The sequence below is a fragment of the Pteropus alecto genome, unplaced genomic scaffold (assembly GCF_000325575.1).
Source record: "Pteropus alecto unplaced genomic scaffold, ASM32557v1 scaffold306, whole genome shotgun sequence".
Classification (NCBI taxonomy): Eukaryota; Metazoa; Chordata; class Mammalia; order Chiroptera; family Pteropodidae; genus Pteropus; species Pteropus alecto.
The window spans coordinates 551,502-563,667 of NW_006437748.1; the positions used below are offsets into that span (position 1 = coordinate 551,502).

Sequence of the window (12,166 nt, forward strand, 5' to 3'; positions counted from 1 at the left end):
TTCTAATATCACTCTTTTGGGAATGTACACTCAAAAATCACATTTAAAGTGGTGTTTAGAAAAAGGGCTCTTGAGTTTATAGAGTCTAGAAACTCTCAGAGGTAATAGACATTGCATTAACTGGCTCAGGCCCAGTGTCAGCAGTTAACTGGACAATATTATTTCTACTTTTTCTTGGACTATATCTCACTTTAGATATTCAAATGAACTTCTATGTAATTAATATTTAATAAATGCTATTTGACAAAGGTCCTAGTTTGAATTTAAATATCAGATATTTAAATAATAAATTGAAAATCTTTTCAAACTACACTTTCATTGGGAAGGAAGTTGAATGGCATCTCCTTTAAAATGCTCCTCATATGATAATAGAAGGAAACTTTGGAGATATTGAAATATGAGTGTGTGCACTCCGGGAATTTTTATATTATAAGAATGTACTCAGGGATTTTTTTTTTTTCTTTTCTCTAAAATGCTATCCTAATTCCTTCCTGTAACAAGGGAGCCTAAAAAGTCTGGTTAAGATTATCTTTTTAAGTAGATACAGCAGTTACAAGTGACTAGGGTAAGAAAATGCTCATTGTACTTTCTGGAATTTAAATTAGCTAAAAGGGAACAGAGAGATGAAAAGATTTCAGCAAGGAGAGAGAAAGAGAAAGAGAGGGGAGGAGACAAGAGGAGAAGAGAGGAGAAGAGAGGAGAAGAGAGGAGAGGAGAGGACAGAAGGGGATGGCAGAAGATGGGAAGGGAGGGGAGGAGAGGAGAGAAGAGAGAAGAGTAACAAGACAGAGAAACTGAAAAGAGAAAAATGAGAATGGAAGAGAAGATTGGGTGAAAGGAGAAGAATGACAAGAATAAAGTGGTAAGATAAACATCCACCTATGAGTGAAGAAAGAATAATAAGAAGGAACTAAAGAAAGTTCATCTATGGAAAGAGAAACTAATAAAATTGACACAAAGTTGAAGAAGGTGAGAGAGAGAGAGAGAGACAGAGAGAGAGAATGGAATAGATGCATATACCAATTGTTATTGAGTTTCTATTTTATGCCCGATACCTTAATAAATGTAGCTAAAAAAATCACAAGCTAGATGAACAGAAAATCATGCAAAGAATTATAATACACAGAAAAAAAAGGTATATAAAAGTTATAATGATTGATCTAAGAAAGGAGTGATCAATTTAATATATAGTGTGTGATTGTGTGTGTGAATGTTTTCATATAAAAAAATTTAAAAATATTGATTAACAGTGAGGAAATGTTGTCTATCCTACTTTAATTTTAAGATAGTAATAATTATTATATGTCAAAAACATGTATTTGTCATTTCCTACATGCTAGAAAGCATGCTAAGCAATTTACTTGCATATCAGTTAATCTTAACAGCAATCTAATTGAAGTTGCTATTCTCCTTGTTTAACAGATGGAGATCTGAGTCATACAGAAATTCTATAGCTCATAAAAAATTATATATTGATTTCGTGAGGATTTGAAAGAGGTCTATCTGATTCCAAAGCTCACGCTTCAACTATTATGCCATAGATAATTTTTAATATCCATATACTACCAATGTTTTATCATCTATTAAACCTCTTATGTTTCCTTTTGCTTTGATTTGCACATGTGAATTTACATGTATCGGGTTTGAATCTAATGTAGCTCTACATTAATTTTCTAAGTAACTCAAACCTATCTTATTTTAAAAATCTTTTATATGACTAATTACAACTGAAAGAATTTAACACACTTCTAGGCAGGCAACGTAAATATCACTCTTTTGAATCTAACCCTTCATAATCTATAGTACATTGATTTATACTTGTAATGTCATTTTGTCCCTTTTGTTGATATTTCATATGAAGTAGGCAGTAACATTCATGAGGTCAAGATTGTATCTTCTTTATATTTGCATCCCCAGAATTTAGCAAACAAAAATGACATATAATAGATGTTAATAAATATGTATTGAATAAATGGACATATAATAGAAATTGATCATAGCTTCCAACATTTTCCTAAAGTTCCATGAATTAGGGTTCATATTATTGTACTTTCATGAGTCCTTTAGCACTCTGTACTAAGTCTATGAAATACTGTGGTGGAGAGTGTGGCAGTTTCAGCCAGGCTGTCTGAGCTAGGATCATAGCTCTTAGATGTAGGAGCTGTACAATAATAAGCAAGATAGCTTGTTATTTTTAAAACTTTAGTTTCCTTATTTGAAAACAAGAATAATAATAGAGCTTATTTCATAGGATTTTAGTGAAGATTAAATAGATTAAATAAGAGAATATATACCTTGCTAACAGTCTTTACTTCTTTGTGCTCTACTAGAAATCTGATTATTCTGAGAAGATGTCATTTTTCTGTAGCCCTCTCAGGAGCGGTGGTTTTATTCTTTCCATACTTCACTAGGTCTTGAGGTGGGGAATAAATTTTTAAATGTTACTTTTACTTTTCCATTATCACTGCCACATTACTTAAAAAGAAAAAAAGAAGAAAGAAAAAAGAAAAACTTTGTATCATATCATTTAACTGCCTGCATTTCCTCGTCCTCCCTGCCCTCTCTTGCAACCATTCCAAACTTTCTCCCTCAAACTTCTACGAAACTAATCCTGTTAAGTCACAAAGAAGCACCACATTGATAATTTGATATTCAGTTCTCACACATTACCATACTTGATCAGACTTGACACAGCTAATTACTTTCTCCCTGAAATGTCTTCTTCATTTGGCTTCAAGTAAACTATTCTTTCCTGGTTTTCCTCTCATTAGCTGTCTCCATAAATCAATATCCTTTTCAGTTCTTCTCTGTCTTCCTAGACATTTATAGTTAATGTTTTTATGGCTCAGTTCTATCTACATTTATTCGTTTGATGAGGTTGGTCAGCCTTTCATGATGGTTAAACCAAATATATTGATATCAAACATTAAATTCTATCTTTTTCGTCTTTATATCTAACACTCCAACAAATCCTGTTGCCTATACCTTCAAAATACATCCGCAGTCAACCATTTTTAGCAACACTGTTATGAAGACCTGGTCTAATCTATCTTTATTTTCTTCCTGGGATATTGTTTAAAAATTTCTCATTGGTCACCATGATCCGCAACACAAAGGCCAAAGCAATTTTGTTAAAACTTGACTGAAATCATCACTCCTTTGCTTGAAACACTAGCAGCTTTCTAACTTAATTAAAAAGAAGAAATAAAAAAAAAGAAAGAGGAAAAAAAAAAGAAAAAAAAGGCAGAAAAAAAATATAGTATTCTTACAGTTGCCTACAAGGCTTTATGCAATCAGTTTTCCCCATCATCTTTCTGGTCTTCTCTCTTTCCTCTCTCTCCCTCACTCAGCTCAACATTTCAACATTTGCTTGTGATGTATTCTTCAAACGCACTAGGCATGTCCTCATCTCAAGGCCCTTTCATTCACTGTTCCCTCTGTCTTCAAAGCTCATACTAAGGAGTCTACATGGATTTTTCTCCCTACTTCTTCAAAACTTTGCTCAAAGAATACCTTCTTAGTAAGTCCTTTACACACGATAATTTACAATTATATTCCCCTAAGTATTTCTTCTCTCTTTTTCCTGATTTACTTTTTGATATGACCTCTTTCACATACTAACATACTACATAATTTTCTTATTGATTTGGGTTATCTTCTGTTTCCTTTCAGTATAAAGCAAACTCCATAAAGATAAAGATTTTTTTCTGTTTTTGTTGTTTGCTATATCTGTAATATGTAGAACAGGGCTGGGCACCTTGTAGCCACTTAAAAGTGTATGTTTAAAACTATGTAAACTTGTGTAACTGAAATGTTATAATACACATATTATGTGTGTATAGGTGCATGAGTGTGTGTTGTATGTAATGTGAGAAGAGGAAGGTGTGTATTATATATAAGGTGTTTGACCCATGGAAATCTCTCAATAAATGTTAGCAATAATTATTAGAAATCTAGTATGCACATAATAGATGTTACATATGCTTATTATACCTGAATGAATAAATGAATGAATGAATGAAACAATGAGCATAATCCATTATTAACATTCTTTTAAAACGCTGTATTCTTCTCTTATGGGGATATCCTGGATATTAGACCAACTGTGGCCAATTGTGGCCAAATCCTGGATATAACCATGTAACATATTGATGAAAGAGTTAGCATTGTGACTTTTACACATTATTTAAGTCTAAGCCTTATTAGCTCTCATTAGTATTCCAATTGTTCAATAAAGACACTTAATAAACTCAGAGTAGCTGAACAGTTGTCACTGAGCAGTGTAATTGAACAGCCCTGAGTACAGTATATGATCCTAAGAGAGTAACATGAACTTAGCCTCTGATCTTAGAAATAACTGCTGCAGTGTGATCTGCCAACATTATGAACCAAAGCAGCTGCTGATAATCAGAAAAAGAAAGAAAGAAAACACATATGAAGAAAGGATGGATTCCTTTCTAAATTACACACTATGAGATAAATACAACTGAATATCTAAAAAGTCCTATAAATGATGATAGATAGATGATAGATAGATAGATGATAGATATACATATATAATAGGTAATATAATTTATATAAATATAATAATTATTTTTTTTCAACAGGATGCAAAAAAAATTATGCTGTGTGTAATATCTCTACACTGTAGATATTTATTGATTGCTTATGATCCTATGTCAATGTTGAACGTGTCATATAAATCAAATTCTTACTAAATACATTTTTGAATTGTTATTTGAACTCCCGCTACTATCCTCAAAGCTCACCAACTTACTCCTAAATTGTTAAAAGAGACATTTCATCTCTCGATCTATTTTTTTCTTATTCAATGCCTACTTATTTCAATAACCACTAATTGGGTCATTCTGCTTGGTGCTGAGGGAAACAAAAGTAAACAAGATTCTCTGTCTTCAGGAATTTATAACCTAAACATAAAAATAAACAAGATATAGAATTATAATATAAAGGGGAAGTTAGACATTATTTTGTTACAGTTTAATTGAGGTATAACTGACAAAAATTGTTTATATTTAAGGTGTACAGTGTGATGGCTTGAGAATTATAGATTATGAAACAATAGCCACAGTCAAACTAATTAACAAATTATCACGTCATATAGTTATCTTTTTTTTTTTCAACGGAGGAATAAAGACACTTAAGATCTACTCTCTCAGCAAATTTCAAGTATCCAATACAGTATTATTAACTATATTAACCATGTTGTACATTAGAACCCCAGAAATTTTTCATCTTATAACTGGAAGTTTATACTCTTTAAGAAACCTCTCATTTAATTTTGATTGAATGTCATTAGTAATATCAAAGACTAATGAACAAGTTAATATCAAAGAATAAGTAGAGTTTGAGTAAAATCTGGAAGGAAAGGTTAAGATTTTGATGTCATAATATAATAGCACAGCATATGGTTATTGAATATGGCACTGAGATAAAGAGTAGAACTTTGCCATTTAATTGTGGGATTAGTACTATGCTGGGAAAGCAACTTAACCTCTTCTTTCTTCTATTATCTCCTGATCTAGGAATAGGCATAATAGTAGTGAAATAGTATATGATTATTAAAATCACAAGGATCTCATGGAGTTCTTGGGAAATGTAAATAAAATGATCTATATGAAGGGCTTAGTTAATAAATGTTAAATAAATGTTAGTGGTTATTATAAAGAGATGCTGTTTACACATAAATAAATAGCAGTATGGTTCCTGATTTCAAGAAACCTATTGAACATGTTGGAATGACGTATATGAAATATGTACAACATATCATAATATTATATGAGAAGGCATTAAATACAATCAATTGCAAAACTTGAGCACTACGAGCAATCAAACAACAGCTTGTAGTAGTGTGACACAAGGAGGGAGACAGACAAAATCAGAGAGACAGAGTCAGAGAGACAGAGAGAGGGGTGATTGTTGTTAGATGGAGTTCCATGAAGGAGATAAGCTTATAAAAAGAGCCTTGGACAGATGGTGATCACAATCAAATACATATTGTTTTGTTATCTTCAGATACTTTAATAACTAACCTTCCCTGAATGAGGTAATAAAACAGCGTGTACAATCCTCAATTCTGCATAGAGATATCTCTATACATCTTAACTCACAACACCAACTCAGTATTCTTGTTTTTCTGAAATTTCCATATGCTCCTTAAATTTTTTGAAAAATCAAAATTCATCCTGCAAACATTTTCTGATTATCATTACTCCAAATTCTTCAGCAGATTTTCTATTACTTTTTTCCTAAAACACATGCACTGTACCTAAATCTATTATTATACAGATCGCATTGTATTGACTATCTATCTCATTATGATACTTGAATGAAACGATTGCCTCATTTTTGTTTCCCTAATATTTTTTCCCGAGTTGATATTCTAGAAAATGTTAACTAAATAAAAGTTCTATAGAGAATTAAGAATGTAGACTAGAGAAAAAGTAATAATAAATGCAGTGGATATGTTGTTCAATTAATGCAGTGTATAAGGAAAGTTAGGGAGAATAAAAAATGACCAAGGAGAGGGTTTAATAATCAGAAAATATCCAAATTTGCTTATTATAGAATATGTCTCCTTATTGAAATATAAGCAAAAATGGGACAATTTTGAATTTACAGAATAGGAAAAGCTAGAATATTCATCAGGAAGACAGAGAAGTCTGATATGCAGATAATCAGAAAAAGTCAGTTAAAAAGAGCCTCTGAGAAAAAGAAAGCTATAGGAAGGTAGATCAATAATGCTGTTAGCTGAAACACTAGACAATTATAGGATTTGCCTAAGAAAGTAGTCATTGAAGGCCCTAGAGACCACAGTTTCAGTGGAGTTGTGAGAAAAACAAAATTTCAGAGCTTAAGGAAATTGGTGAAAAAATGGTGGTAACAGGTACAGAGATTTGACAGGGAAAGACTCAAGTAAGAAAAGCCGCTCTATTATGAGTTCTATGAGTCATTAACAACTCAGAACCAAGCAAAATTACAGTCATACTTTGCTCAGTTTCAATTTTTATTAAGAACAGTTAAAATTGATTCTGCCTTTTCATATAGTTAGAATGTGAGCAATTTATTTTTCAATGGGTTAATTTTTTTATACTGTTAGAATCATAAAAGTAAGCATCCAACTTACCAGTTATCATAAATATTATCTGTATACATTGCTTAGGTGTTGAATTTGACCTCTTCCTTCTTTTCCCTGTTTTAACAGGACAAATGAGATTATCTAAAGTATCAATACTTTGCTATTTTAAGTTACCTTGGAAATAACCTGTGTGTGTGTGTTAGCAGAGAGAGAACCTTCTAAACACAATAACTGCTTTTCTGTTTATCAGAGTTTATTTTTTTCTAGCTCTTTAGCTCTCTGGCCTTCCAGGTTATACAGATGGGTTTTGAGTGAGCCTATTACTAGAGTGTACAAAAGTTACTGAAGTAATCCTTTCAGGAACAAGGTCAGAGCTTAGAGAAGTCAAAGCTCTAATTGTTGCTGAAATAAGAAGGCCATATTTTCAAACCTTTGCTCTAAAACTAAATTCATTTTCAGGATACAAAGATCCACAAGATTACCCACCTGCAGAAAAGAGGAGACAAGAAATGCAAATATGAGAACAACCTAAGAAAGATAATACATTCAAACTTTAATCTAAAGATGAAATTTAGTTTAGGCAAGTTTATTGGAGTAAGAATTGAGAATAACAATGTTCTTTCTTGTCATCCCATTCTAAATGTCCTATAATAATAATGTATAATATATATAATAATGTAATCTACATAATGTATACAAATATAATAGTTCATAGTTAAAGCTCAAAAAGATACAAACTTTCACGATTTTAAGTCAGCCTGTAGGAAAAACACAGCTACTCTCAGAACTTGAATTTAACGTCTCAGAATAAAAACATAGTCTATAAAATAGAAGAAGTGAAAGGAGTAGACAAAGAAGGCTATCTATAATATATTTAGGTAAAAATTTATATAACCATATATACTGTACATGGTTTTATTTTTGTCAAAAATATGTATTACCTATATACTACATGTATGTGTATATATTTGTCTGTCTCTGTGTATGCATGTATATTTGCTCTATTTCTATGTATGCTATCTTAAGAAATCATATTTAAATTAGCAGTTAAGAAGTTTCAGAGACAAAAATGTTCATTGAAAATTACTTAGGTATAGTCTTCAATAATCATCCTTAATTTAAATTAATTATAACTGAAATGGGCTCAAAAGAAACTACTGCTTTATACCATGTTCAGAGAAAGATAATGTTAACAAAAGTAAGCTAACTGAATTAGGCTGAAAAATAACAAACTGAAAGAATAAGAAATTTTTAAAAAAGTGAATGTCCCACAAATAGAGTATGTAGTCCATGAGGCAGAGGAATTGCTATAACAGTGCCTCGTGTGAGAGCCTACAGTAACCTGGTAACATGAATCATTATGATTGTTTAATTCTTCTTGCTTAACCATGTCTTATTAAGGCATCTATAGGGGTGAACCATCTTGCTCAGAAATGCAAGTGCTTCAGGTCATTGGATAGTTATATTTTCCTTATCATTCTATTATCGAGATTGTAATTTGTATGCCATTCTCTTCTAATTATTATAATCCAGTGGCACTCTACTTCATGACCTGTGGATGCATTGATAAAAATGAAATTTCTAGGTTTTTAGTGTCAAATTTAGAACACATTTGCATTAGATCTTAGAACTTGGTTATATCCTTAATTGACTGACTTGGTGTCTCATCGCTGAACTTTCATGGGTTATGTAACAACAAGCATGAACATGAACCTGAAAATGTTCTTCCTCAAACTTCACTTAATGTTTCATGTGAATCAGTAAGCTTTCCAAGGAAAGGATACAATCATTAATACTTTTAAGAATAAAATGTAATTTAACAAAGTTGTTTTCAAAGTGTTTGGTAAATTTGGAGAAATATAAAGAAAGAATATATAAATACTGCACAGGAACACGAAATACTCATTTATAAATCAATATGTAAATAATTTTTTAAAAACTATAATTATTTATAAGTAATGGATTAATAATGGCAATAAAGATAAATTTTTTAAACATTGGCTATATATGTCAGATGGTGTGTTAAAATGTATAAAATTGAATTTCAGAGAGTTATTAGTAACTATAAGGAACTGAGCCTTAGGAAGAGTTGTGATTTTTGAGGTTAAAAACAGGGTCTCTTCATATAATTGTTCTCATTGCACGCTACATGCTATGTAAGGGTTACAGTCACATCATAGATATATGCTAATTTATGTAATAGCTCAAGGCCAGGACAGAAGAGTTTTGGTTTCCACGCTAAACACTTGAGCAGCCAGAGAAAATTCTTTCTTTAATGAAGTCCTATTGGCTTTTATGGTCTGTGCACACTCAGGTAAAATCTCAATCTCTCTTTCTCTCTCTCTCTCTCTCTCTCTCTCTCAGACACATACACACAGACATATTGGCATACATACCTTTTTAAAACTTTAACACTTTGGTTAAAACTTAGTCATACTGTTATAATATATAGTTTTTTTAAAATAAATATTTTTCCTATTTGATTATAGTAGTGATATATATTAAATACGAACAATTAAAAAATGCAGTGGAAATAATAAAACATGCCCATTACCCATATATCATTTTCCTCTTTTCCTCTCTCTCTCTCTTCCTTTCATTGTTCACTTATGAACTCAAAATCAAAACAAAAGAAACAAAAATACAAACCCTGTGCACAACTTGGTTTACTTACCTCATTGTAAATAATATTATTGGTTAAAACAAAGAAGATATTTTGTATATCTTTTATCTTACACGACATACAATTTAACAGAGGCTCTGCTTCCTCTGCTTCCCAAAGGACCTCCTTCCTGAGCTCCCCACACTCAATTTGGGATCAGGGCACGTAATCCCATTCAAGCAAAATTGTCAGGATTGATAATGCATTAAACTATAGCAAAATATCAATCCTAATGCTCTCTCGAGTGGGCAGCAGGGAGACCATAAACTATAAATCTATTAGGATTAGGTTTTTTAATTTTCTGTTAGCTAAATTATGACTTTTTAATAAAATACCATCAATCTCAATTACTAATGCTTGCTTAGACAAATCATCATCCAACAAGTGAAATGTCCATAATGAAATAGGCCATATACAAATTTATTACTGAATCTAAAAACTTATCTCAGCAATTTGAATGAGAAATATAAAACAATTTAAATCTTAGCCAAAGTTTTCAAGCAAAAATTTTGTTATAAAATATTAAAAATAATAATTAAACAATAGATTTTTCTTAGAAACAGTTTCACATATTTGGATAATACTAGAATATTCTATTTTAAGGTAAAGTATTTATAAAATAAAGTTTTTATTTGTTTTTCTTTCCAACTCCTTATACCCAAATAAGAAAATAAATAGAAAAGCAAAAGGAAACTGTTCTTAATTAAAAGTCCAGAAGAATCTTATTCTTTAATAAAAGTCTAGACTATTATACTCATTGCCTTAGGGTCATTTCAGTTTTTCTCCTTCATGTTTTTCAATGAATGTAAATCAGTTGCCAACTATCAAAAAGGGTTAATCCAACCAGTGTATTATCTATGTCAAAAGCGTTTTCATTTTTATCTTTTCTTGCATGTTTCTAACCTTATTTTGACTATAGCCATTATCTTCATTTAATCTAACCTGCATCCTCAAGCATTCGGACAAAAATAATCGTTCAAGAAATTAATATTACACATTTAGTCAAGTGTTATTTTGTGTGTTAACCATGCTTCGCCTAGTCCTGCCTTTATTCCTGCAGAGTATGAGTTTGCAATTTTATACGGATTAAAGAAAAAATGATAACTATGAAAGCCATTTTCATGAACAATACAATAAAAGTGATGTCAAAGTCCCTGACTGAGGGGAGCCAGAGAGAAGTAAAGACCTAGAAGAGGCCTAAGGGCAAAGAATCATTACTGCCACTGGGGCCACCTCTGAAGATGCTAGTATAGAAGGAAAACTGAAAAGCATATAAAGTTAAGAAATCTCTGTAAAACGCTATACAAAATTTACATTTCTCTGCCATAGTTTCTATCCATCAGTTTTCCTATATTGAGTCTCTTACCTCCAGGAGAGAACTGAGATAACTTTCTAACTGTGATTATAAACAAAAGCATCCATGAGTACAGTACATTATGGGGAAGCTTGACTGTAAACTATCACTCGGCAGGTGTGAAGTTCCATGCTGCTTCAGAAAGTAGATTATGTGATGGCTAACAGTGACCTGATAATCTTATTTTGGAGGCTATGCAAGCACATTTCAAAAAAAATAAAGAAGAGCTAGAATGAGATTAAGAAAACCAATGTATAACATCACAGGTTCAAATAGGAGTGAGCTCCTCTGATAGCTAAAATTGCATTGCTAACAAGTACAGGGTTTGTGAATGTCTAATGTTAGCAAAGAAACTGAATCCTTCCCTGCCTGCTCCATGTGAGCACTAAATATGCATAAAATATAGAATGCCTTATGACATAAATATCAGCATGCTGATTTGTCATCTATTCTTGGGGCACAATTTAAAATGCATTATTTTAATATAAAGTCATGTTCTTTTAAGTTTCATTGATTTTTCGTTTGTTTCAAAGCAACAGTCACATTATTTTTTATTGTTACATTTTTAAATTTGTTGTTAGGCTGGAGAGTCATAATCTCCATAAATGTCAATGACAAGAACATTAAATTTAAATGCACTTGAAGTAAATACTGTGCTAATTAGCAGAACTTTTCAAGGGATTAGGCTGTTGAAAGTAGTTGCTATTGTGAATTACTCTACAAATTCCCAACTACAGAGGACTTAGAATATCTTAATATGTGCAGAATTTGAACACTGTTTTGGTTAAAGGAAATTTAATTCATTTATCTTCAGATCATTCAATTTAGCCAAGTAAAGCATTAACAAAATTCTCAATCTTTGATGCCATTAAGAGCAACTAGATAACAAGGCAATAAAGGTGAAGAGATGGTTACTTGCCTGTGTACCTTGAATCTTGGACAAATGTCGAGTAAGAAGAATGAAAATTAAAAGAGAGAGAGAGAGAGAGAGAGAGAGAGAAGAAAGAAAGAAAGAAAGAAAGAAAGAAAGAAAGAAAGAAAGAAAGAAAGAAAG

The 12,166-nt window shown here is 31.5% G+C and overlaps 1 protein-coding gene across 1 annotated transcript in view; it reads right to left on the reverse strand.

Moving 5' to 3' along the window:
• Positions 1-12,166, reverse strand: part of LOC102885755 (protocadherin-15) — a gene marked incomplete at its 3' end in the record, with an annotated part of 563,452 nt that overhangs the window by 550,288 nt on the left and 998 nt on the right. The gene's annotated exons all lie outside the window — the stretch shown is intronic.